This window comes from Callorhinus ursinus, unplaced genomic scaffold (genome assembly GCF_003265705.2).
Source record: "Callorhinus ursinus isolate GAN/ISIS: 27379988/994484 unplaced genomic scaffold, GSC_fseal_2.0 scaffold12, whole genome shotgun sequence".
In the NCBI taxonomy this organism is placed as follows: Eukaryota; Metazoa; Chordata; class Mammalia; order Carnivora; family Otariidae; genus Callorhinus; species Callorhinus ursinus.
In genome coordinates this window covers 65904768-65929901 of record NW_027397074.1, presented here as the reverse complement: position 1 = coordinate 65929901, position 25134 = coordinate 65904768, and the positions used below count along the sequence as shown (strand labels likewise).

Sequence of the window (25134 nt, the reverse complement as noted above, 5' to 3'; positions counted from 1 at the left end):
TGTCCCTGGCATTTTCCTTGGGGATATATGGTAGGATAAAGCTGGGGTTTTAACAAGTATCTGGCTTAGAGTACAAGAGAGACAGCTTGAATATTGCCAATACTTTAGGGTCATATTAGAGAGACACTCCACTTCTACCCCTCATGAAACTTAGAACCCTGAAGCACAAAACTTTGCAGAAAAAATCACCCTAAACAGAGTTAGAATATATGCCTTTCTCAAATTCTACTTACAGCAGAACAGATAAAATAAAATAAACATCCCTTAAGATTACTTAATCATGAACCTGAATCTGGTCCATGAATTCATATTACCTGTGTGGTTCAAAGCACACTAGTTAATATTTTATTTTAGTGTAGCCCCAAATTAGTAGGTTCCTAGGTGCCTGCTAGAAACAACTAGGGTTCCTAGGTGCCTGCTAGAAACAAATATACTGAAAAAATGATCTTCAAATGACAACCTCCAGGAACTCCTACCAATTAAAAATTAAACGATATGAGGACATAATATTTTAAAAAATCATTAAACACATTAATGAGCCAGAATTCTAAAACACAACAGTAATGATAATTATTAGTTACAGAATATTAGTTATTTTACAATATTCTTACTATATAAAGGAGGTATTGAAATTATAATGAAAAGTAATGATTTATAAAACCTGAACAAGAAGATTTTTTTGCTGACAAAATATCTAAGATTTTAATATATAATAACCAAAATTAGAAACTCAATATGGGGAAAAGGTAACAGATTTGACATTGCTGAATAGTGAATTACTGAACAAAAAGATGTTTCCAAAAAAATGCCAGGATTAAAGCATGTCATTACTGAGTAAAGTAAAAATATATATAGTATATATTATATTATATTATATTATATTATATTATATTATATTATATTATATTATATATAATAATCTGTTCTCTCTGCCTGACTCATTCATTTCTCTTCTGTCCTCAGACTGGGTCTTACAGCATTGGTTCTCCTGGTTCTCAAGACTTCAGACTTGGCATGGAACTTAGACTACTGGCTTTCTTGGTTCTCCAGCTTGCCAAGAGCAGACTGTGGTATCTCTCAGACTCCGTAACAGCATGAGCCAATTCCTTATAATAAATATCTTTGTGTATGTGTGTATGTGTGTGTATATATGTATACATGTATATATGTACTATATACATACATATATGTATATGCATATATAACCTATTGGTTTTGTTTCTCTAGAAAACCCAAATAATGTACTAGAAGGAAAAAAGAGAGAGAGCAAGAGAAACAGGGAGAAAGGGAGATAGATAAATCAGATCAAATTGTTAATTATTCTTCACATTTTTATAATATTAACAAATTTCTGTCTTACTAAGTCATCTCAAGAGATGCTGGATTTGTTAGAGCCTCCCACAGTGACTATTGTTACTTTCTGATATGTCAATTTCCTCTTTTTCAGGGAATCTTTTGAGTCATAATCTCTAAAAATGAAATGAGATCAAATCATACATATATAGCCCAATGAATTTTCCTAAACTGAACACATCTGTGTACTGAGCACTCTGATCAATAAATGGCATTATTTATTAGCACACAAAAAACTCTTCTCATACTCATTTCAAACCATTTAACTCCTACCTCTTCAAGGTACACACTGTCTGCTTTTGGTCACCAAAGATGGGTTTTTGTCTGTTTTTGAACATTCTATAAATAAAATAAGGTATATACTGATCTGTGTCTGGCCTCTTTTGCTTAACACTATGTGTATGAAGTTCATATAATTTGCTATACGTAGTTGCAGTTGTTCACTTTTTTTTTCTGTAGTTTCAAGTTTTTATTTAAATTCTAGTTAGTTAACATACAGTGTAATATTAGTTTCAGGAGTAGAACTTAGTGATTCATCACTTACATACAACACCTAGTGCTCATCACAACAAGTGCCCCCCTTAATACCCATCACCCATTTAACCCATCCCCCACCCGCCTCCCCTCCAGCTACCCTCAGTTTATTCTCTATAGTTAAGAGTCTCTTATGGTTTGTCCCTCTTTTTTTTTTTCCTATGTTCATTTGTTTTGTTTCTTAAATTCCACATATGAGTGAAATCATATGGTATTTGTCTTTCTCTGACTTATTTCACTTTGCATGATAGTCTCTAGCTCCATCTACATCATTGCAAATGGCAAGATTTCATTTTTTTTTTATGCCTGAGTAATATTCCATTGTATAAACATACCACCTCTTTATCCATTCATCAGTGAATAGACCTTTGGGCTCTTTCCATTATTTGGCTATTGTTGATAATGATGCTATAGACATTGGGGTTAATGTATCCCTTGAAATCAGTACTTTTGTATCCTTTGGGTAAATACCTAGTAGTGCAATTGCTGGATCACAGGGTAGTATTATTTTTAACTTTTTAAGGAACCTCCATACTGTTTTCCAGAGTGGTTGCACGAGCTTGCATTTCCACCAACAGTGTAAGAGGGTTCCCCTGCTCTGCATCCTCACCAACATCTCTTGTTTCCTGTGTTGTTAATTTTGGCCATTCTGATAGGTATGAGGTGATATCTCATTGTAGTTTTGATTTGTAATTCCCTGATGACAAGTGATGTTGGGCATCTTTTCAGTGTCTGTTAGCCATCTATATGTTTTCTTTGGAAAAATGTCCATTTATGTCTGGCCAATTTTTTAACTAGGTTATTTGATTTTTTTAGGCATTAAGTTTGATTAAGTTCTTTATAGATTTTGGATAATAACCCTTTAGCAGACATGTCTTTTGCAAATATCTTTTCCAATTCTGAAGGTTGCCTTTTAGTTTTGTTGATTGTTTACTTTGCTGTGCAGAAGCTTTTTATCTTGATGAAGTCCCAATAGTTCATTTTTGCTTTTGTTTCTTACCTCAGGATTCATATCTAGTAAGAAGCTGCTAATGTCAAAGAGGTTGCTACCTGTGTTCTCCTTCAGGATTTTGATGGTTTCCTGTCTCACATTTAGGTCTTTCATCCTTTTGAATTAAAGTTTGTGTGTGGGGTAAGAATGTGGTCCAGTTTCATTCTCTCGCATGTTGCTGTCCAGTTTTCCCTTACCGTTTGTTGAAGAGACTGTCTTTTTTTTTCCATTGGATATTCTTTCCTGCTTTGTTGAATACTAGCTGACCATATAGTTGTGGGTCCATTTCAGGGTTTTCTATTCTGTTCCATTGGTCTGTATGTCTATTTCTGTGCCAGTACCATACCAGCTTAATGACTACAGCTTTGTAATACAGCTTAAAGTCCAGAACTGTGATGCCTCCAGCTTTGCTTTTCTTTTTCAAGATTGCTTTCGCTATTTGGGGTCTTTGTGGTTCCATACAAACTTTAGGATTGTTTGTTCTAGCTCTGTGAAAAATGCTGATGGTATTTTGATAGGGATTGCATTGAATGTGTAGATAGATTGTTTTCAGTAGTATAGACATTTTAACAATATTTGTTTTTCCAATCCACGTGCATGGCATGTTTTTCCATTTCTTTGTGTTGTCACCTCAATTTCTTTTGTAAGTGTATTATACTTTTCAGAGTACAGATCTTTTACCTCTTTCATTAGGTTTATTCTTAGGTATCTTATGGCTTTTGGTGAAATTGTAAATGCGATCGATTCCTTGACTTCCTCTTTCGGCTGCTTCATTATTGGTGTATAGCAATGAGACAGATTTATGTACGCTGATTTTGTATCCTGCAACTTTACTGAATTTGTGTATCAGTTCTAGCAATCTTTTGGTGGAGTCTTTCAGGTTTTCTATATAGAGTATAGGGTTGTCTGCAAACAGTGAAAGTTTGACTACTTCCTTGCTGATTTGGATGCTGATTTCCCCACTGAGGATGGTATTAGCTGTGGGTCTTTCGTATATGGCCTTTATGATATTGAGGTATGTTCCCTCTAAACCTACTTTGTTGAGGGTTTTTCAGTCGGAAGACTGACAGGACAAACTGCACAACTGGAGGGAGAGGAGAGGCGACATTGTGGAAGGTAGGAGGTGTCGAAACATGGTTTCGGGGAGAAATGTATCCCAGGTGCTGGGGAGGGGAGGGAGCCCTGGTCATGGAGAGAGGTGAGATAGAGAGAGAGAGAAAGAGCACATGAGAGAGAGGAATGCACAAGGAATTGCACAAAGAAAACATTTCCCCAAAACCACTGACTGGGAAAAAGAGAGGGGCTGACTTTGGGGAATTTTTATGAACAGCAGGGCTCAAAGACTGTCTTTGGAAGTCTGTAGCAGGCACTGCAGTGTCCCTGTGGAGAAGGAGGGCAGACATCCCAGAAGGCAGACAGTGCTATCTGAGGATCCCCTGGGATGCAGCTGGGAGAGACAGTTCCCCCTACTTGAAGCACATCTGGGAGAGGTGGCATTGCCTCACTGGGAACAAAAGAGCCAGGGGTACCATTTCTCTCCCCTATCCCCCAGCACAGGTGCAGAGAAACTGGCTGAGGGTGGCTAACCTGGACACTGGCTCTTTGCTGGGCTTTACTCCAAACTCCACATCCATGTGCTTTGGTGCAATTGCCCTCCTGGGACAAACCTACACCAGTCCCAGTGAGGCAAGACCCTCCCCCAGAGGACCAGCATGGGTCCTTGCCATGCCAGGTCCCTAACGTTTGGGGTTTTAAAATTCAGCCAGCCTGCCTGGGATAGAGCCCAAGGTGCACTGTGCTGCCAGGCAGGCAGACATCCCAGACACAGACAAGATGAAGGCAGTGAGCTGAGGGATATCTGGGACACATGAAGGGAGATTGTTCACTCTTCTGTGAGGGCTTCCAGGAGAGCTGCAGGTATGAACTCCCCTCTCCAGGGATGAGGGAGCTAGCTGGCACCATTTTCTTCCCCCACCCATTAGAATAAACTAACTTCAGTGAGCAGCACAGTGCCAGCAGTGGCAGCCTAAACCACTTACCCCAAGCCCCACCCCTCTGCATTCTGCAGGTGCTACTTTTCTAGGGCAAGGGTGCCCAAGAACCAGAGCAGGGGCCCCCTTTCCCAGAAGACCAGCATGTCTACTGACCAGTATGTCACCCCCCACCCCCATGTCTACTGACCATGAGTTCTGCAAAACTTCAGCTCCACTGGAAATAGCCTCAGGTCTTTTTTAACAAGCAGACCAGAGCACATCTAGTTAAAACCTGCCACACTCTGGCCAAGGTCCAAACGCTCCCCACTGCAGGCAAGGACAAACTCTGCAGAGGAATGACCTGAGGGAAAGAGCAGCCAAAACACAGCACAGAGTGCACAGAGCATACATGAGATACACTTCCTGAAGCACCAGGTCCAGGACAATATACTACCTTTTCTTAATAAAGACATTACTCTCAGAAGCAGGAAACATAACAGACTTTCCCAACACAAAGAAGAAGACAGAAACCTAGATAAAATGCCAAGACGGAGAAATCCATCCCAAAAGAAACAACAAGAAAGGGTCATGGCCAGGCATCTAATGAAAATAGATATAAGTGATATGCATGAGTCAGAATTTAAAGCAACGATCATAAGGATATTATCTGGCTTGAGAAAAGCATAGAAGATACCAGGAAGTCCCTTACTGCAAAGATAAAAGACCTAAAAACTAGTTAGGTTAAAATGAAAAATGCAATAACTGAGATCTGAAGGAAGGAAACAGACATCCAAATCCAGGAGGCACAGAGAACTCCCACCAAAATCAACAAAAGCAGGTCAATACCAAGACATATGGCAGCAACAGAAAACACAGATAAGGAATGAATTCTAAAAGCAGCAAGACAAAAGAAATCCCTAATTTACAAGGGAAGACAAATAAGGCTAGCAACAGATCTCTCCACAGAAACTTGACAGGCAAGAAGAAAGAGGCATGATATATTTAACATGCTGTATGGGAAAAATATGCAGCCAAGAACACTCTACCTAGAAAAGCTGTCATTCAGAATAGAAGGAGAGAAAAAGAATTTCCTAGACAAACAAAAACTAAAGGAGTTCATGACCACTAAGCCAGCCCTACAAGAAATATTAAAGGGAACTCTTTGAATAGGAAAGAAAGACCAAAAGTGACAGATTAGAAAGGAACAGAGAAAATCTACAGAAACAACAACAAAACAAATAATAAAATTGCACTAAGTTCATATCTATCAATAATTACTCTGAATGTAAATGGATTAAATGCTCCAATCAAAAGACAAAGGGTATCAGAATGGATAAAAAAAAAAAAACAAGACCCATCTAAATGCTGCCTACGATTCATTTTAGACCAAAAGACACCTGTAGATCAAAAGGGGGATGAAGGAGATGGAGAAATATTTATCATGCAAGTTGATGTCAAAAGAAAGCTGGAGTAGCAATACTTATATCAGACAAACTAGATTTTGAATCAAAGACCATGACAAGAGATAAAGAAGGGCACTATATCATAATATGGAGTCTATCCAACAAGAAGATCTAATACACTATGAAACTTGAAGTCAACCACACAAAAAAATTTGGGAAGATCACAAATACATGGAGTTTAAAGAACACCCTACCAAAGAATGAATGGGTCCATCAGGAAATTGAAGAAGAAATTAAACAATACATGGAAGCTAATGAAAATGAAAACATGACAGTCCAAAATCTTTGGGATGTAGAAAAAGCTGTCATAAGAGGGAAGTATATGGCAATATAGTCTTACCTCAAGAAGCAAGAAAAATCTCAAATACACAACCTAGCCTTACACTAAAAGAGCTAAAAAAGGAACAGCAAATAAAGCCTAAAGCCAACAGAAGGGAAATAATAAAGTTCAGAGAAGAAATACATGATATAGAAACAAACAAACAAAAACCCCAGTAGAACAGATCAATGAAACCAGGAGCTGGTTCTTTGAAAGAATTAATAAAATTGATAAACCCCTAGCCAGACTTATCAAAAAGAAGAGAAAGACCTCAAATAAAATCACAAATGAGGGAGATCACAGCCAACACCACAGAAAGTACATACAATTATAAGAGAATATTATGAAAAATTACATGCCAACAAATTGGGCAATCTGGAAGAAATGGATACATTCCTAGAAACATATAAACTACCAAAAGTAAAACAGGAAGAAATAGAAAACTTGAACAGACTCATAACCAGCAGAGAAATTGAATCAGTAATCAAAAATCTCCCAACAAACAGAAGTCCAGGGCCAGATGGCTTCTCAGGGGAAATCTACCAAACATTAAAGAGGAGTTAATACCTCCATTTCCAAAAAATAGAAATGGAAGGGAAACTTCCAAATTCATTCTATGAGGCCAACATTACCTTGATTCGCAACCAGACAAGGACCCCACTAAAAATGTGCATTACAGGCCAATATCCCTGATGAACATGGATGCAAAAATTCTCAGGAAGATACTAGCAAATCAAATCCAACAGTACATTAAAAGAACCATTCACCACGATCAAGTGGGATTTACTCCTGGGTTACAATATTGGTTCATTAATCACAAATCAAAGGGATACACCACATTAATAAAAGAAAGGATAAGAACCATACGATCCTCTCAGTAGATGCAGTTAGTTCACTTTCATTGCCATATAGTATTCCAGTGTGCAATTTCTACCATAATTCATGTATACATTTCTACTGTAGATGGACATTTGGGTTGTTTCCAGTTTTTAGCCATTTGAATAGTGCTGCTATAATCACACCTGAGTATATCTTTTGATGAACATATGCACACATTCCTGTAGCTATATTCCTAGAACTGGAATGGTATGTCATAGGATGGGCATTATTTTCAGCTTTAACCAATACCAAAAAACCCACATCACATTTAGGACAGATAGCTCTGGGCAACCTTTGGTTTGGGATACCTTTCTTCCAGTATACGCTAGCATTCTGAGGAAGAAACAGATAAATCTTCATGGAAACACTAGCATTTATTTACTTCACAGAAAACCTGAGGAAGTTTTATTATAGTATTTTTATCTCATAACAAGTATCAGTTCAACAGAAGGAAGAATAATTTGGCAGAACAGTTATACATTAATCAAACTGTTGAGGAAGTATCTTTATAATGTCAAATCTTAATGTGACCCCATAAGTCAAATCAGCTCATGAATAACATAATGGAAGTAAAAGATTTACACATAGTAAAAAATATACATACAAGTAAAAGACTATATAAGAAAATAACATATAAACAAAAGACAGAGAAACAAGCCTTTTATCTCCTCCCTTGGACTCCCAATTTCATGTACACCTTCTGTTTGTTCAGGGAGAATAATTTTCTGAACTTTTGTAGACACAGATTAAGATAAGAATTAACCAAAATGCTTACTTAAGAAAGTGCTGACAAGATCAAAGAACTCAAAGAATCAGTTAAGATATATCAATAATTTTATGGAACATGGAGTAAACTTGGATAGTGGCAGCCATCTGCCTTGAAAGTAAATTATTTATCCCTTTAGCAATTCATGCATTGCACAAGGCATCAACCTGAAGTATTTACATAACAAACAGAGCAGCAGTTAATAATACACAGTGATTTGCCAATTTAAACCACCAAACATGTTTCTAATTACTGTACAATAATTTCAGGGCCACTATATTAAAATGCAATCAGTCTTACAGGGAGTTCAAAATATTTCAGAATCTGAAATGATGATCTTACTAAAAATGCCAGGTAACAGTAATGGCAGCATTACTTTGGTGTTAATCCTTTCGATCTACAATCAGATCTCTTGAGCTTTAAATGCGTTACTACAGACATCTACACTCCCACCATCAAGGCAGAACAAGATAAAGTTAAGCTGAAAATCTATCAAACGTTTTGGTATGTTATGTAAGACTGGAATTAATATTTACAACATCATCAGGCCCATGTAATTTTGTTTTCTGAAACAATGTTTTAATCCAGAATGTTGCTTCTTGACCAATCCTAAATTATGTTTAAAAAAAGAAAATAAGCAAAAACATTACTTGTGTAAAGGCACCAAAATACTAAAATTTTATGTGGAATACTGTAACCATGACAAATCTGCTATATAATTCTAATCTTCTCTTGTTGACATAAAAAAATTAGCCACTGAGAAATCACAAAAACACCAAAGGAATATTGGAAAAGAAGCATACTATATAACTGAAGAACTTGGAGCAGTAGGAGAATTTTCATTTATTTAAGCTTCCTGGGAAAAGTGCAGACAGTGCAGGGTCTGCTACTTAGAAGGGTATCATTGAAGGGACAGGGGGCAGACAGAATTTTAGTGAGACAATTAGGTGCTGTAGTGGCAGCCTTTTCTTCTGTATCATACAGCAGTCTAAAATAAGTGAACCAATTACAGTGAGTGAAATAAGCCACTAACAAAAAAAAAAAAAGACAAATACTGTATGATTCCATTTATATGAGCTACTTAGCACAGTCAAAAGTATAGAGGCTAGGAAGCAGAATGGTGGTTTCTTCTTGGGGGGAGAGAGGGGTAGGGAGATACTGTTTAATAGATATAGAGTTTCAAGATGTTTCAAGATGTTGAAACTTTCAAGTTTCAAGAGTTTTACAAGATGAGTTACAGAGAATGATGGTGGTTATGGCTGCAGAACATTATGAATGTGTTAGTACCCCTTAACCATGCACATAAAAATAGTTAAGATGGTCAACGTTATGCTATGTGTATTTTGCCACAATGAAAAAATAGGAAAAAAATAAAAAATAAAAATAAATAAAATAAATGAGCCCATGGAGAAAGCTAAATTTTTCTCTGATTTCTCGCATCCCCACATTTCAGTAACTGACTGGCTGCTGGTGAGAGCTGAGGACTGTGGGAGTTGCCTAATCCAAACACATCATGTAGGGGCATCACAGTGGCAATGTTGAAAGGTGCATATGGTGAAGATAAGAGTCAGACTTGCTTACAGACCAGGTACAGCGGTTTAACTTGAGAAAAGAGAAATCATAAGTATTGGTATAGCCTTATAAACTGCACATTATTACATGAATACGGCACAACTTAGTCGGATGGCTGAGGTTCATAAGCAGTAGAGAGTTTAGTGATTGTACCTGAGATACTTTCCCAACACAACATATTGAGGTTATGCCATGGAAGAGTGACAGTTAAACATCAAGAGGTCTCATAATCTCCAGGCATTTTAGCCTTCTAGCTTAAGGTAGCAGAAGAATATTTTTCCAACTCCACTGATTGTTGGGGAAAAAAACAGCCAGCCAAGATGAATTCCAAGGCAAGGAAAACTTATATATTACCTGTAGATAGCTCTAATTAGGTTATGGTAGAACTGGTCTTGGCAAAATTTAGGAACATAATAATAGATGTCATTTATCAAAAGTTGATCAAGTGATAATCACTAAATTGATGCTTATTACTACATGCTTTGGAAAAAAACAGTTTTGAAATTCTACTCGCTGCTATAATATTTAATTGATTTATACATATTATAAAGTTAATTTAGTTGAAAATTTAGTGCAATTGATACTCTCCCTCCTCTCCTCTTTAATTCCACGTTAATTACAATATTCTTCTTAAACCACTGACTTTCTCTTATATACTTTGCATCCAATCTATCAGTACGTTCTGACAATTTTATCCCCTAAATCTTACTTCTTTCCTTCTTCATTGCCATATCATTAGTCAAAACCATCATCATTGCTTGCCTAGATTACTGTAGTACCTAACTGTTCTCAAAGTTGCAGTGTTCATTCATTCATACTCATTATCCAAACAAATGCCTATTTTAAAAAAATGGACTGCCACTAACATGCTTCAAATATCGTATAAGTTTGCTATTATTAGGGATAAAAACCTGAATCATTTACATAACTCATAAAATAATCATCCGTAGTTTATTTCTACAGATAGCTCTGCACTTTTTTTTTTTATGCTTCACTTACTAGTTTAATTACCAGTGTTCAGGATTTTCTCCTGAAGATCCTTTTTTCTCCCAAACTTTATTGAGGAATAATTGATATACATAATTACATATATTTAAAATGTACATCTTGAAGATTTGATATACATATGCACTGTAGCATGGTTATACCAAGATCAAGACAATAAGCACTTCCATTACCTCACATAGTAGCTCCTTTTTTGTTGTCGTTTGACAGTGCTTAAATTCTACTCAGCAATTTTCACACTCCTTTTATTCACATCTTTGCTCACCCCATTACAGCCACACAAGTTTTTTTCTCCACTCACACCAGATTCAAGGCCTTCTCACACAGATTAATATCTGACGTAGTTTATATTCCACACCTAACACACTGTGACCCAATAACATTGTTTAATAAACCCATGAATGAATAAATAAATTACATATATAAGTATATATAAGAAACTATAAAAAATTCTTCTGGACAGTGTTAGAAAACAAAATTTATTGTAATAGGGCTTTGTTGAATAATACTGATAGTCTTATTTAATATTTATTACAGTAAGTTTTTTCTCTTTTGAAAAAAAGATAGGCCCGTTTTCCCCTGTCACTTGGGTTTCATGATGAATGATGATTTGTTAAGTATAACCCTAGCAGGGCTTTTAATTTCATCCTATTATGTGCATTTTGAAATCCCGTAGACAATGTATTCATATTGACAAAAATATACTGAACCCACACCATGTGTCAAGCACTAAGCTATGGCATTTTTAAAGATGAAGAAAACATGACCCTCAATATTTTAGACTTTTCGTCTAGCACATGTAAACAATTACGGCCATACAATGTGTTAAAGGATGAAAACAAGGACTGCAGCTATGTGAAGGTCTCCAGAGCAGCAGAGTGCTATGAGATTTCCAAGGAAGGTGATAACCAACTGGGTCGTGAACGGTGAGCAGAAGCTTTTCAGGCAAACAGGACAGAAAATGACATTCAAAGAAGAGAAATATCATACATATGTCAAAGTGTTTGTCATCATTTTGTAATGGTCAGCTAGGAGAGCTCAGAATCTCCAACTTCATGAAACCACTGATATGGGTTCAGAGGAATGAGACAATAGAACCAAATTGTTAAATGATCTGTCTACAAGTCACTGTTAAGGCTAGAATTGTATCTTCTAAGTAACGACAGTCCACTTTTAAGTGAGAATGAAATGGTCAGATAAAAAATTTCAAAGTGCTCTACGCAAACAATGAATCATGGAACACTACATCAAAAACTAATGATGACTAGTGACTAACGTAACATAATAAAATAAAATTTAAAAAAATTTCAAAGTGCTCAGGTTGTGCATCTCACAGATGTATAAAACAAAGTAAGACAAACATAATAACTGAATAGTTCCTTGCCAGGCCTGTGATACTTAGTGAGGTACAGCGAGTAGAACAAGCGCAAGAGGAGGGGAACATGCAGACGCATCTCACTCAGAACCTTTCCTTCCTTCTCTCCCTTCTTTCCTCCCCACTTCCCTCCTTCCGGTCCCTTCTCTCCTGTCTCCCCTCTTTCCTTCCCTTCTCCCCTTTTTTAATTCAACAAATACCTATTTCATACTTTCCACATGGCCAGTCATTATTTTAAGCATTGGGAATCTAGAATTTACCTCTGGGTGAAGGGAGGCAAAAAATAAACACACAGATAAAGACACTATAGACCCAGCTTCCAGTTCAATGCCTGAAAGTTTTCATCTCTGTGTAACAACTGAGAATGAGAGCTTTGGGATAAAATGATTTTTTCAGTCTCATTTCTACCACTATCATGTGACCACATGCAAGTTATTTAATCTCTCTGGAGTTCAGCATCCCAGTATGTAAAGGGGGGGTATCTGTACTTACAACATATGTTTGATCATTAAGTGATATATTTTATCTGGTGTCTGACACATCTCAAGTGCCCATGTTAGTTACTGAACTAGCTATTCATTATGTATTTGCTAAATCAGTGTATTGGAGCAGAATAGAAATAAAACTAGAAAAGTATACGTTAATAAAAATTAAGAAAATAAAAAGCTGGAAGAAGGGTAACTTTCCACTAAGAAAGAATACTTTTTTGCAAACTTTTACCTTTCTTGATTTTCACTTCTTGACTTCTATCTCTTTCCAATTCTAAACTTTCACCCTCAATCTCTTCACATGCTTTCCTTACTATTAATAAATACAGCAAAAATACTATGAGTTATAAGTCCCTCCAAACTTCTGCAACTTATCAATTCATGTTATTTCCTAATAATTACTGAGTTCTCTTACTCTTCTAAGAGAAATGGAGAGATTTATTTCATTTTTCTGAAAACTAGACCCCAATTAATCAATAATAAACAGCAAATTCTTTCAATAAAATTTTCGTTAATTCACTGACTTTTTAAGGATTATTTCTATTGTGCTCTATAAAAACACTCAGAGACATGCCCAGAATAGCATTACTTCAACATCAAATAGTTTTAATTTAATCAGATCAAATAAAAAATTATTTTAATGCACATACCTTTAATAACTGTGCTATGCAACAGTATGTTTTAAGTTATTTGCTATAACCCAGATCAATAAGTTATTAAATACTTCCTCTTCTCCAGAAGACAAAGAATCAGCCTATTACACAAGAGAACACTTAGCTCCTTGTTTTCCTAGAAGTTCTAATATAAATATATATTATGTATTAAATATATCTATGATATCTATATTTATTAATTCTTTCAAATACAATGTCTGTATAAAACTTTTTACATCATTGAGATTTTATATTTTCATATACACTGACTACATAAACCTTTTTACATCACTGAAATTTATACTTTTGTTTATTTTACTTTTATTTTACTTTTAGAACTACTTTCTAGCAGGCTATAAAAGTACCTGCTAAAAAGTAAATTTTCAGCATTTTTAAATGAATGAATCTTCAATAACTTATGCAATAAACATGTACTGAAAACCATGTTTCTATACTATAATGATACATATTAAGATACTGATTTATTATGAAGCTCATAAACTGCCAGTTCATGCATATTATAGTATGAATGGGTAAGCCAATATACAAATATAATACACGGTAAAAGCACACTTATAAAAAAAGTCTATACAGATAAAAGCCTTATGGGTTTCTGAACACTAGTGACTACATTAGTTGGATAGAGGCAAGAGTTATAACATTTGGAAACATAAGCCAATAGACAACATCTGAAAAGACACATTAACAGACATGGTACATGGTTTATTGATATTAAATCAAAATACATGATCTTTCCAATGTGTTGTCCCTCATTAGCAATGCATACTTCAATATGCTTTGCAAAACTGAAATGAATGTAGTATAAAACACAGCAATTCTATCAATCTCAGCAAATGAATCCATGATACACTTCCCTAGACAGAGTGTCTCTGATTTTTACTTGAAAAGAAGTTCAACTTTAGCATCCTCTAAAAGGCATAATGAGAGTACCTAATTTATAAAGAAATATGAGATCATTTATTTTCTAGATTGTATGGTCACTATTCATAGACAAAACCAGATTCTATCAAGCCTTAACTATCTACAGTTGCCTTTGAGATACGGTATTTTAAAAGTACGTTTTTTTATTCTTTATGCTTTTAAAATTCCTGGAATATGATATATTAAGTTAAAAATGTATCTCACTAGCTAAACACACAGTTTTCTGATAATATTAAAAATAAAATAATCTCTTTGCTTATTTCCATTAAAAAAATAGCATCTTTTATGTTCAGAGTGGTGTACCTGGTAACAGGAGAGACATGTTGACTAGGTTAGGTCCCCCTTATATCCAGAGGGACACCACACTTCTCCCTAGCACCCAACTCAGCTGATTTCTATAACTAATGTTCTTTACTTTCCATCTCCTCCTCTAAAATACACACTTGGTGACTAGAAGGTCTGTGTCTTTCTTTTGTCCCCTATTAGCCCAATTCCTTTCTCACACTGAGAAAGTAAGTAATTATTTGTTAAAATTTTGATTGGTTTGAAAAGAGTATCATCCCTGTCCTTGAGAGGTTTATGCATATGCATGACTGTGTCATAAGTCTCTAAAAAGGAACTGGATTTTATCAGATTTGGGGTATGGGTCCCACTTTTATATCTGGCAATCTTGGTCAGAATGCCAGCACTATCCAGTACAAATATAACTGGTGCCATAAATGTTAGCCATGTGTGTAATTTTAAACTTTCTATTACCACATTGTAAAAATTAAAGAAACAGGTAAAATTAATTTTAATGTATTCTATTTAAACTGATATATTGAAAATATTTTTAATTTTACCATGTAATCAAGATAAAATGTTAATAAGATATTTTACATTTTGTATAGTAAGTCTTTGAAATGGGGCATTTTACAATTACACATCTCAGTTCAAACCAGCTACATTCAAAGTACTTAAAAGCAATATATGGCTAGTGGCTACCATACTGAACAGCAGAGCTCTACAGTGAAAGGGAAGATATTAAAGTAATTGTGTTCACTTTAGTGGAAAGATCATCAAAACATTTATTTAAGTAGAAAAATCTATAAAATCTTCCCCAAATTTGGAATATACTATTGGAAACCTATCATAACTCATTTTTCTCAGACTGATTGCTTGAAATGGAGTTTGAGCTCTCTCTGGCGGCTTTGATCCCACCTTTCCATTTCTATAGGGAAAAACTATCCTTTATGCCTTCCTCTGCCATTTTTTTCTCTTTTCATTTTTTCAAATTATTTTCCTTTTTTCTTACTTCCATAGTAGCGAAACAAAAAGAGAATAAGGAACCCCTGATTTTGAAGATTTAATTACTGCATTTCTGATTTTCACTTCTAATGCCTGGGGGGAAATCATTCTTCACTGAAAGACTTTTTCCTGCATAACTTCTTTGACAATTTTGTTGAAATTATAAATATTGTTTGACATACTGTACCCAGAAACACAATTTTAGAACTCTCTTATTCAAGAATTTTCACAAAGTTGCCCAAACTTATACCTTCAAATGAAAGGAATGAGTTTGTGATGCTGCCTACTCTAATGCTTTTGATTCAACTTTAATTTTTTATAGTTCAACATGTTGGATTGTTTGCAGTGCTCTAATCATGATTCTTCCCAAGAAATACTGGTGTGCAACAATCTCTACTCTTACTTATCTGTGTCCTATAATGATATATCAGTTATTTTTATGTGTATACTGTGTGGTCATAAATCAACAAAGGCTGCTTCCTCAGGGTGCTTGAGCACAGGTTTCCCATGCTAGGTTTATTCCAGGGGCATCACAGAGTTTTACAGAATTTTGGCTTATGTGGTCCTTTCACTATCCCTGCCTCTCTCCTTTCTCTTTTCGTTAAATTAGGTTTAGCATGCTGTGCCAAGCATAGAGGATTATGTATCTCTCTTCAAAACAGCCCAGTTTTCAAAAATATTATTAAAAGACAAAACCCTAGGCATTTTTAAATGCCCTGCAGTTTAAAAGGCTGGTAACCATCATTTCAGTTGGCCTACTTAACATAAACTGTAGCAATTATCTGTTGTTATAGTCCTGTAAACAGTAAACAGGATACTAAAATAGCATGTATTTTCAAGTACCAAAGCTTTGAAAAGAAAGTACAAATTTTGTTTGGCATATAATCTAAATGTTACTGATTTTAGGCTAATGTTAACTGATTTCATTCTGTTTTTTGCTCCTCTAAAATTTGCATTTTATAGCTGGCTTTTGAAACATCACAATTTTAGTGTAAATAAAATGCCCTGTATTTAGGCAACAAAAATGTGAGCTTCAAAGAAATTAGCTTCCAAGATAGTACTAGAAATATTTATTTTGGTCCATGCACAACAAACTCAAAATTACCTCTAGCAAATTATGCAACTAGCAATTATATTTAGCTAAGAAACACAATAGAAAAAAATTCTAAAATAGACTCTATTAAATATTCAAATAGGTCCAACTATTTACAAATAACATTTCTGTCTTTCTTTTACTCCTCACCTCCAGTCTGTTGAATCAATAGCATATATAGTATTTATAATTAAATAATCCTATTTGAAAAAGTAGTAAGTGGAATTTTCAGCTGGGCATTTTAAAATGATAGCTGACAAATATTAATTCTGACCAGATGGTGCCTGGATGGCTCAGTTGGTTAAGCGACTGCCTTCGGCTCAGGTCACAACCCTGGAGTCCCTGGATCGAATCCTGCATCGGGCTCCCTGCTCTGCAGAGAGTCTGCTTCTCCCTCTGACCTTCCCCCTTCTCATGTGCTCTCTCTCTCTCTCTTTCTCTCTGTCTCAAATAAATAAATAAAATCTTTAAAAAAAAAAATTCTCACCAGAGAAAACAAGTCCATTTTCAATGTTGTCGTGACCTTATCTGTTCTACAGTCTGTTCTAGCAATGCTATTCTAATTCTTGTAATCTCCCTAATTATTTTATAGTAACAAGTTAATGATATAAGATTATTCTATGAGTCTAAAAGAAAATAATATTTCTTTTTATATAAAAATAGAAGGAACTATCCCCCAGCGCTAGAATTACAGCCACAAAAGGTAGCTATACTTGATCAGCTGTTCTTTGACACAGTGCAAGAAAGGATCCAAAATAAGCAAATGTGTGTTTGGGGCAAGATCTTTTGCTGCATCACTGACTTGGTGGTGGAGTAGAGACATATGGAACTGAAAGGAAAGGGGAATGGAATTTTACCTTAATGAATACAGTGAATATGTTTATATAAGCCAAAGAGTTTTCAATGTCACTGTATGACTAATGCTGAAGGAAGACTTGTTTGTGTCTATAAATGACATTGGTGGAATTCCTCAAGGCCATTTTATTATGTAAAATATTACTCCTTAGGAAAAATTGGACTTTTCCTAGTAGGAAAAGAAAATACGCTAAAAACTGTTACTCTTACTCATGAATTAATATATTTTAGTTTCTATCATAAATTTAAGATATAAACACCATTTTCTAGCCACCTGGCAGCAATTTTTTCCAGAGTACAATGTGCATGAAATGTAAGCAGTCACAACTTTACTGATTCCATTCTGTTCAGCATTTTAGCAATTAAAATAGAGTTACTTTAATAAGAACTTCATCGTTATGACCCTACCACATAAATAAGATAAACAAAAAGGAGGACAGCCTTGGGTTATTTGAGGAATGGGAAGAGCATCAGCAAATGACCACAAATTGAGAAAATCATCTTCTTTGGAATTCAGAAGATGACAAGGGTGACTTTTGCTTTGAAACATAAATGGTTTTTAAGGGTTTTATATGAATGTCAGGGACTGGTTTCATTATCACATTATTGCAGAGAGTTAGCAAAAATATATTACTTAAATCTTAGAATTAGTTGTGCTTTTATAAACAAATTTTTGCTGTATGGATAGATACAAATGGAGAGATGCTATTTTCCTCAAGTAGGGATTTATTGACATTAAAGATATTAGTGAAGTCAGGAACTGAAAAATAAAGAAATGCTTTCTTACAGCACATGTGCTGGTCATGAACTACTACATATATTTTATCCACAAATACTACTTTCCAGTTGATTATCCAAGATAATCTGTATAGATCGGTTACAAGTAGGAAGCTGACAAATTTTGTCATTTAGTGAGCTTAATTTGATTTAAACTCTAAGAGAACAGTGATGAAAATGCGCCTATCATCAACTGTCTCAAAATTAATTTTTAGATGATTGAAAGCCTACTCTATTTCCTTAGGGGGCTAATTCCAAGGCAGGGGCAAACCTGACTACTCCCAAAGAATGAAGAGTTTATAATAAGCTCTTGGTTAAACCTGATCAAAGTAAGAAGAATGCTGTAATCATCAATCTCATTACTGTGAGAAAATGGAATAGATGTTTAAAGCTTTATTACTCCAAGTGTGGTCCATGGACCAGCAGCATGGGCAAAACCTGGGAACTTGTTAGAAGTGCAGAATCCTAGGCTCTACCCAGATCTACAAAATTTTAACAATATCCCCAGGTGATTGAACAAGCACTAGTTAAAAGGAAAATGGCAGAGTAACAATAAAATTCTCAAATTCCCTTTGATGGTAGTATGATTTCAGAAAGAAACCCCATCAACCATGGGCCAGTAACAGAAAAAAAAAAAATTATTGTGAAAATTATAAAAAAATGCAGTCAATCTGAAAAATAAGAGAAGCAAATGAGAAGACTAAAGCAGAAGTAGATCAGAACACATGTTTGGAGAGGTGGCACAGGTGGTGGTGTTTCACACCATCTATAGATATAAAGTTACAGATCTAAACCCAGCAGAGGCTAGATGTTCACTGTTTAGGTGGACAGGTCCTATGTCACTTCATGTGTGACAAAGCACCTGAGCTAGACTGCTTGCACTGTCTAAATGGAGTCTGAAAAATATATTTGTAAAATAAAATAGGCATGTTAACATATATAAATCAATATTTCCTGTAGGGGCAGACGGATGGCTCAGTCAGTTAAGCATCAGATTCTTGGTTTCGGCTCAGGTTATGATCTCAGGGAGGAGTCTGCTGGAGATTCTCTCTCTCTCTCTCTCTCTCTGCCCCTCCCCTCTTCTCTCTCTCTTTCTCAAATAAATAAATCTTGAAAAAAAACAATCAATATTTCCTGTAAAAAATAGAGACTATGTAAAATTATTTTATGTTTAATAGAGAGAAAACTATAGGCAGTAACAAGGAATGTGGGAGGTATTATTTCAGTGAGTAGTTTAAGCATGCCAAGGTCATTTTCTTGTTTGTGAGGAAGACAGATATACTTAATAACTTTAATTATTTTACGAGTGATATACAATGTTAGAATGTGAAGTTAACCATTACCAAAAAAATTAATCAAATGAAAAATACATTGTGACATGAATGGAAGGTCAGACATGAGAAAGTATAAAGTTAAGACAATTTACGACAAATAGAAAACACAACAAGCATGGTGGAAATCAGTTTAAATATATCAAGTTTCCCTAACATGGATTAAATTCACCTAAAATGTACAAAATCAAATAAAATGAAAAAGTGTAAGAAAACACTAAAATTAAGTGACTCAAAACTCCAAAAATAAAAGAATGGGTAAATATATAACAGATAAATATTAAACAAAAGAAATTTGTAAAAGAAATACTGCTATCAGAAGAAATAGATATTCAGGTAAAAGTAATAATGAGAGCAATACTATGGTATTATGCTATATAATGAAAAAAGGAACAATTTTTCAAAACTAAAGATAAAAACTAAGATGTTACATTAACCTAATAACAAAGCTTGAAATCTATAACAAAAAATTAAGAACAGAATACCAAGGAGAAACAAATTCACCTAGAATTTGGCAATGACATTGTAAATAACACTCTGATCGTCAGATTAAAAAATAAATTTAAAAATTATAAAAATATATAAGATTTCAACAAACCAGTTAAACTTTATCTAATACACATTTAGAGAGATACTCTAAACATGATAGTGACCAATTGTCAATCGCACATGAATCTCTTACCAAAAATGAGCATGTTTAAGGCCAGAAAGTCTTTACAATTTCCAAATAGTAATATGACACTGGTAAAGTTTTCTACTAATAACATTTCAAAATAATAAAAACAAAAAGGGGATTTTAATACTACATTTAAAACTCAGGGATGTTTACGCTTCCAGGAGGATGAAAGAGACATACTTTGTTCTGTCTTTAATACTTTTTAAATTATCTAAATTCCAGTTAGTTAACACACAGTGTAATATTAGTTTCAGGTGTACAACATAGTGACAGTTCCATACGACACCCGGTGCTCATCACAATAAGTGCACTCCTTAATCCATATCACTTATTTAACCCATTTTCAATACTTAATTTATTGTTAACAACAAAGAATCCTGAGGATTATATATAAAACAAAACAAAAAAAATCTCAAGTGTGGAGAGAAGACAGACCAGCTAGGGACATCAGGACACAAGAAATGACACAGTAGTGAGTTCCCTGGGGTTTCTTTTTATCTCCTGTATCTCAGCACTGGAGCGGAAGAAGCAGACAATCTGGAAATATCAACTGATTGCAGACCCAAAACAATAACAAAAAAACCCTGTTATATCGAGCCAAAGGACAAGGAAAAGGGACGCCTGCCAAGATATAAAAGCTTTTCAGTGATAGCTACTCTGCTGCTGCCAAACATCACAGAAAAAAACTGTGACATCTAACTTATCTAATTTATTGATATACAGTTGTTGACACTATTCCCTTAAAATCTATGTCTGTAATGTCAGGACTAATGTTCTGTCTTTCATTTTCTATTTTAGTAACTTGAATCTTTGTTTTTCTTTGTCAGTTTAAAGATTTGACAAATTTGTTTATATTTTTGAAGAACTACCTTCAGTTTTGATTATTTTCTCTATCATTATTCTCTTCCTTGTTTTATTTACTTCCATTCCATTGTTTATCATTTCCTTTCCTATGTTTGCTTTGTTTATAATTTGCTCTTTTTCTTTCTATTTTCTTAATATGGAAGTATAGATCATTGATTTAAAATTTTTTTCCCTTGGGGTGCCTGGGTGGCTCAGTCGTTAAGCATCTGCCTTCGGCTCAGGTCATGATCCCAGGGTCCTGGGATCGAGCTCCGCATTGGGCTCCCTGCTCTGCGGGAAGCCTGCTTCTCCCTCTCCCACTCCCCCTGCTTGTGTTCCCTCTCTCGCTGTCTCCCTCTCTGTCAAATAAATAAATAAAATCTTCTAAAAAATTTAAAAAATAAAATCTGTTTCCCTTTTATAATATAGGGATGTTGTTTAATTATGTATTTTTCAATTCTCAGTTTTGCTTCATGTATTTTGTGGTCTGTCCCTATGTACATATGTGGCTATAATTGTTACATCTTTTTTTTATTATTATTATTAATTTTTACATCTTCTTCATGGATTGAACCATGTGCCATGTCCTTTCTTTCTCTAGTAGTAGTATTTTCTTAATGTCTGTTTCATCTGATGTTAGGATAACCACTCCAACTCTCTTTGAATCTAAAGTTTGTCTCTTGTAGATAAGATATAGTGCATCAGTTTTTTTAAAAAACAATTCTACCAATCTCTGGCTTTATGTAGATGTTTATTTTAAGTAGATGTTTTCTAGTGTATTATTCCAGTTCCTGTGTTGTTTCTTCTCTATATTTTTTGAACTTCTTAGTAGCTGCCCTTGGGATTCCAATTAACTTCCAACATTTAAAACAACATCATTCAATTAATACCAACTTAATTCTATTAGTACACAGAATCTTTGCTCCAATATAGTTCCTTCCCTTCTACCCTCCTTTGTAATACTATTTGTCACACCAATTACCTCTTTATACATCATAGCCCATGGAGATAGTCTTATAGTTACTGCTTTATGCAGTTATCTTTTAAATGAGAATAGAGAAGCTAAGAGTTTCAAAGAAGATTATATATATTCTATCATTAATACTTGTGTCATCATCTTTACCACTCTCTTTATTCCTCCATGCAGATCTGAGTCATTATCTATTGTCCTTTCATTTCAGCACAAAAAAACTCCCACTAGTATTTCTAGTAGAGCAGATCTGCTAACACTGGATTCTCTTAGTTTTTATCAGCTAATGTCTTTATTATTCTTTTGTTTTTGAATGATAGTTTTAGTGGAATAGATCTCTTGGTTGATAGTCCCTTTTACTTACTTATTTTTATTACTTTATTTTTTAAAAAAATACTTTAAATATGTCATCCACCTGCCTTCTGTTATCTCCCTGACTAAGAAGTACCTCTGATGGGATGCACATTCTTAATAAGCTGATTCTGCAGCCAAAAATAGTTATAAAACCTTGAGGGGAACATTAAGTGAGAGCTAGGGAGAGTGAACAAAAGCAGAGAGATTTTAGGAAAGAGGGAATAATAAAAAAAAGTATTCATGTAAAAATTATAAATTACATAAACATGAAACATAATGAGAATGATCACTTACCTCTTATCAAGTATCACGGAGGTTGAAAAATAGTGAAAAAATATCTTTGCAGTGCTGAAATAAAAAGGAAGTGTATCAATTCAGAATTCTCTATTCAGTGACATTCTTGAAAAATAATGAATTATCTGAAATAATAAGAGTTACCTGAAAGGATTAAAGGGGAAAACAATCCCAGCTCACAAACTACCAAGAATAATGTTTGTTCATAACAGCCAGATCAGAAAACCTCGCATTTTATGGGACACTGACATTACTCAGACGGGTTTTATCTCAGATGGGAGGGCAAACAAATCTTAGATAAAATAATGTAGTGGTCCCACTGAAAAGCTTAAAAGCAAGACCTAAAAGTTTTAAGTTGCTTCTGAGGAAATTGACAGCATCCCAGGACAAACTCAAGAATATCTATAGTGTGTAGAAATATCCAGCACCCATAAGGAAAATCTACATTGTCTGTATCCTGCTAAAAACTATCAAGTAGGCAAAGAAGCAGACAATAGGACTCATGATTATAACAAGAAAATAACAAAGATTGACCCTAATATGATATAGCAGATATAGTTAATTGAAAATGATATTAAAAGTTAGAATATCTATATTCCATTAGTAAGAAAAGAGGAACATGCTTTTTAAACAAGCAGAAAACAACTGTAAACATTTAAAAGTTTCATTCACAATAGAAAAATGAAATAAAATACTCAGGAATAAATTCACAAAAGCCATGCAATATCTCTACACTGAAATCTACAGAACACTGCCAACTCAAAGAACACTAAAATTGAACATACCTTGTTGTACTTTGGGAAAATCCATCATTTTATCAATTCAAGGCAATAACTATCAAAATTACTACAGATATTTTTGGAGAAAGTGATGATTCTAAAATTTTATAGAAATATAAATGACCCACTAGAGACAAAGTGGTTGTGAAAAAGAAGTGTCCAGTGGTCTGATTACACAACCCAATTTGAAGGCATAATATAAATGTAAAATCATCAAACAGCATGATATTGGTGAAAGAACAGACACACAGATTAATGAGACAGAAGAGAATTCAGAAATAGACCCAACTATATATTTTCAATTAATTGTTGAACAAAGATGTCAAGGCAATTCAATGGTAAAAGAGAAGGTTTTTCAAAAAACCATCCTAGAAGTATTTGGTTATACATCTAGGAGAAAAATAAACATACAGCAAAATTAACTTGAAATGGATCAGAGCTTAAATTTAAAAGCTAAAATTATAAAACTTCCTGAAGAAAACATGAAAGAACATCTTGTTGCCTTGGGTAAACAAAGTTTTCTTAGGTAAGACACAAGAAATGCAAGTCATAATTGAAAACCTGAGAAATTGGAGTCTCTCAAAATAGGAACATTTTATCTTCAAAAGATGCCACTAAGGAAACAAAAATGCAAGCCACAAAATGGGTACAGTTTCAGTACATATATGTGACATATTGTAACCAGAATATATCAAGAAATCTTATGAATCACTTATAAGAAGGTAAACAACCCACTTAAAAAAGTACAACTATTTGGACAGATAAATTGGCCAATAAACACATGAAAAACTGTTTAGCATCATTTGTCATCAGGGGAATGCAAACCAAAATCATAAGGGACTCCACACAATTACACATTTATGAGCATGGCTAAAATGGTAAGAATTGTCTACACAAAGTTTTGTAGTAGATGTGATGCTGCTAGAATGTAACATATTGCTGGTAGGAACTTAAAATGGTACAATTACTTTGGAAAAAAAATATTTGGAAGTCTCATAAAATATTAAGTATATGCTTGCCATAATTCCTGGGCATTTCATTTCTATGTATTTACTCAATATAGAGAGAAACATTTTTCAACATAAAGACAAGTGCATATGCCCCAAACTCTTCCACTTTTAGTACCGAAAGACTGAATGCTAAGAAACCCCCAATCCTGGGCAAACTGGGATTTTTTTTTGTCACCCATCATATAGATATTAACAGCAAATAAATAAGTTGAAAGTTTGATGAGTAAAGATATTTATATATTTTCTAAGTGCCTCTCTCTAAATCACATTTACAAAGGAGCAAAAATAAGTTTTCAGTGTAGAAGTCTGGCAGACACTATATTAATCAAACGATCAAAGTGAGCATCATCAATCACGGTACAAATGGAAATCTTGTGAGACTTGATAGGATGCAATGAAAATCATGCAGCACGTATCCGTGACGTTCTCGTCAAAAAGTGTAGCCTGCATATAATCATAAGGGAATATCAAGCAAATTCATATTTAGAGACATTCTTTAAAATAATTAGGCTATAATTTTCAAAAGTATTAAGCTACTCAAAGTCAAGGCAA

General features: G+C 34.5%; 1 long non-coding RNA gene across 1 annotated transcript in view; it reads right to left on the bottom strand.

Annotated features, from left to right (window-relative positions):
• The window catches only part of LOC141373817 (uncharacterized), a 38446-nt gene extending 15437 nt beyond the window's left edge, over nucleotides 1-23009 (bottom strand). Inside the window, exons 1-2 of the long non-coding RNA XR_012380140.1 lie at nucleotides 22938-23009; nucleotides 22794-22847 (exon numbers count right to left, since the gene is read on the bottom strand). This is a non-coding gene — a long non-coding RNA (uncharacterized lncRNA). The remainder of the gene's footprint in view (nucleotides 1-22793; nucleotides 22848-22937) is intronic.
• Between the last annotated feature and the right edge of the window lie 2125 nt (nucleotides 23010-25134).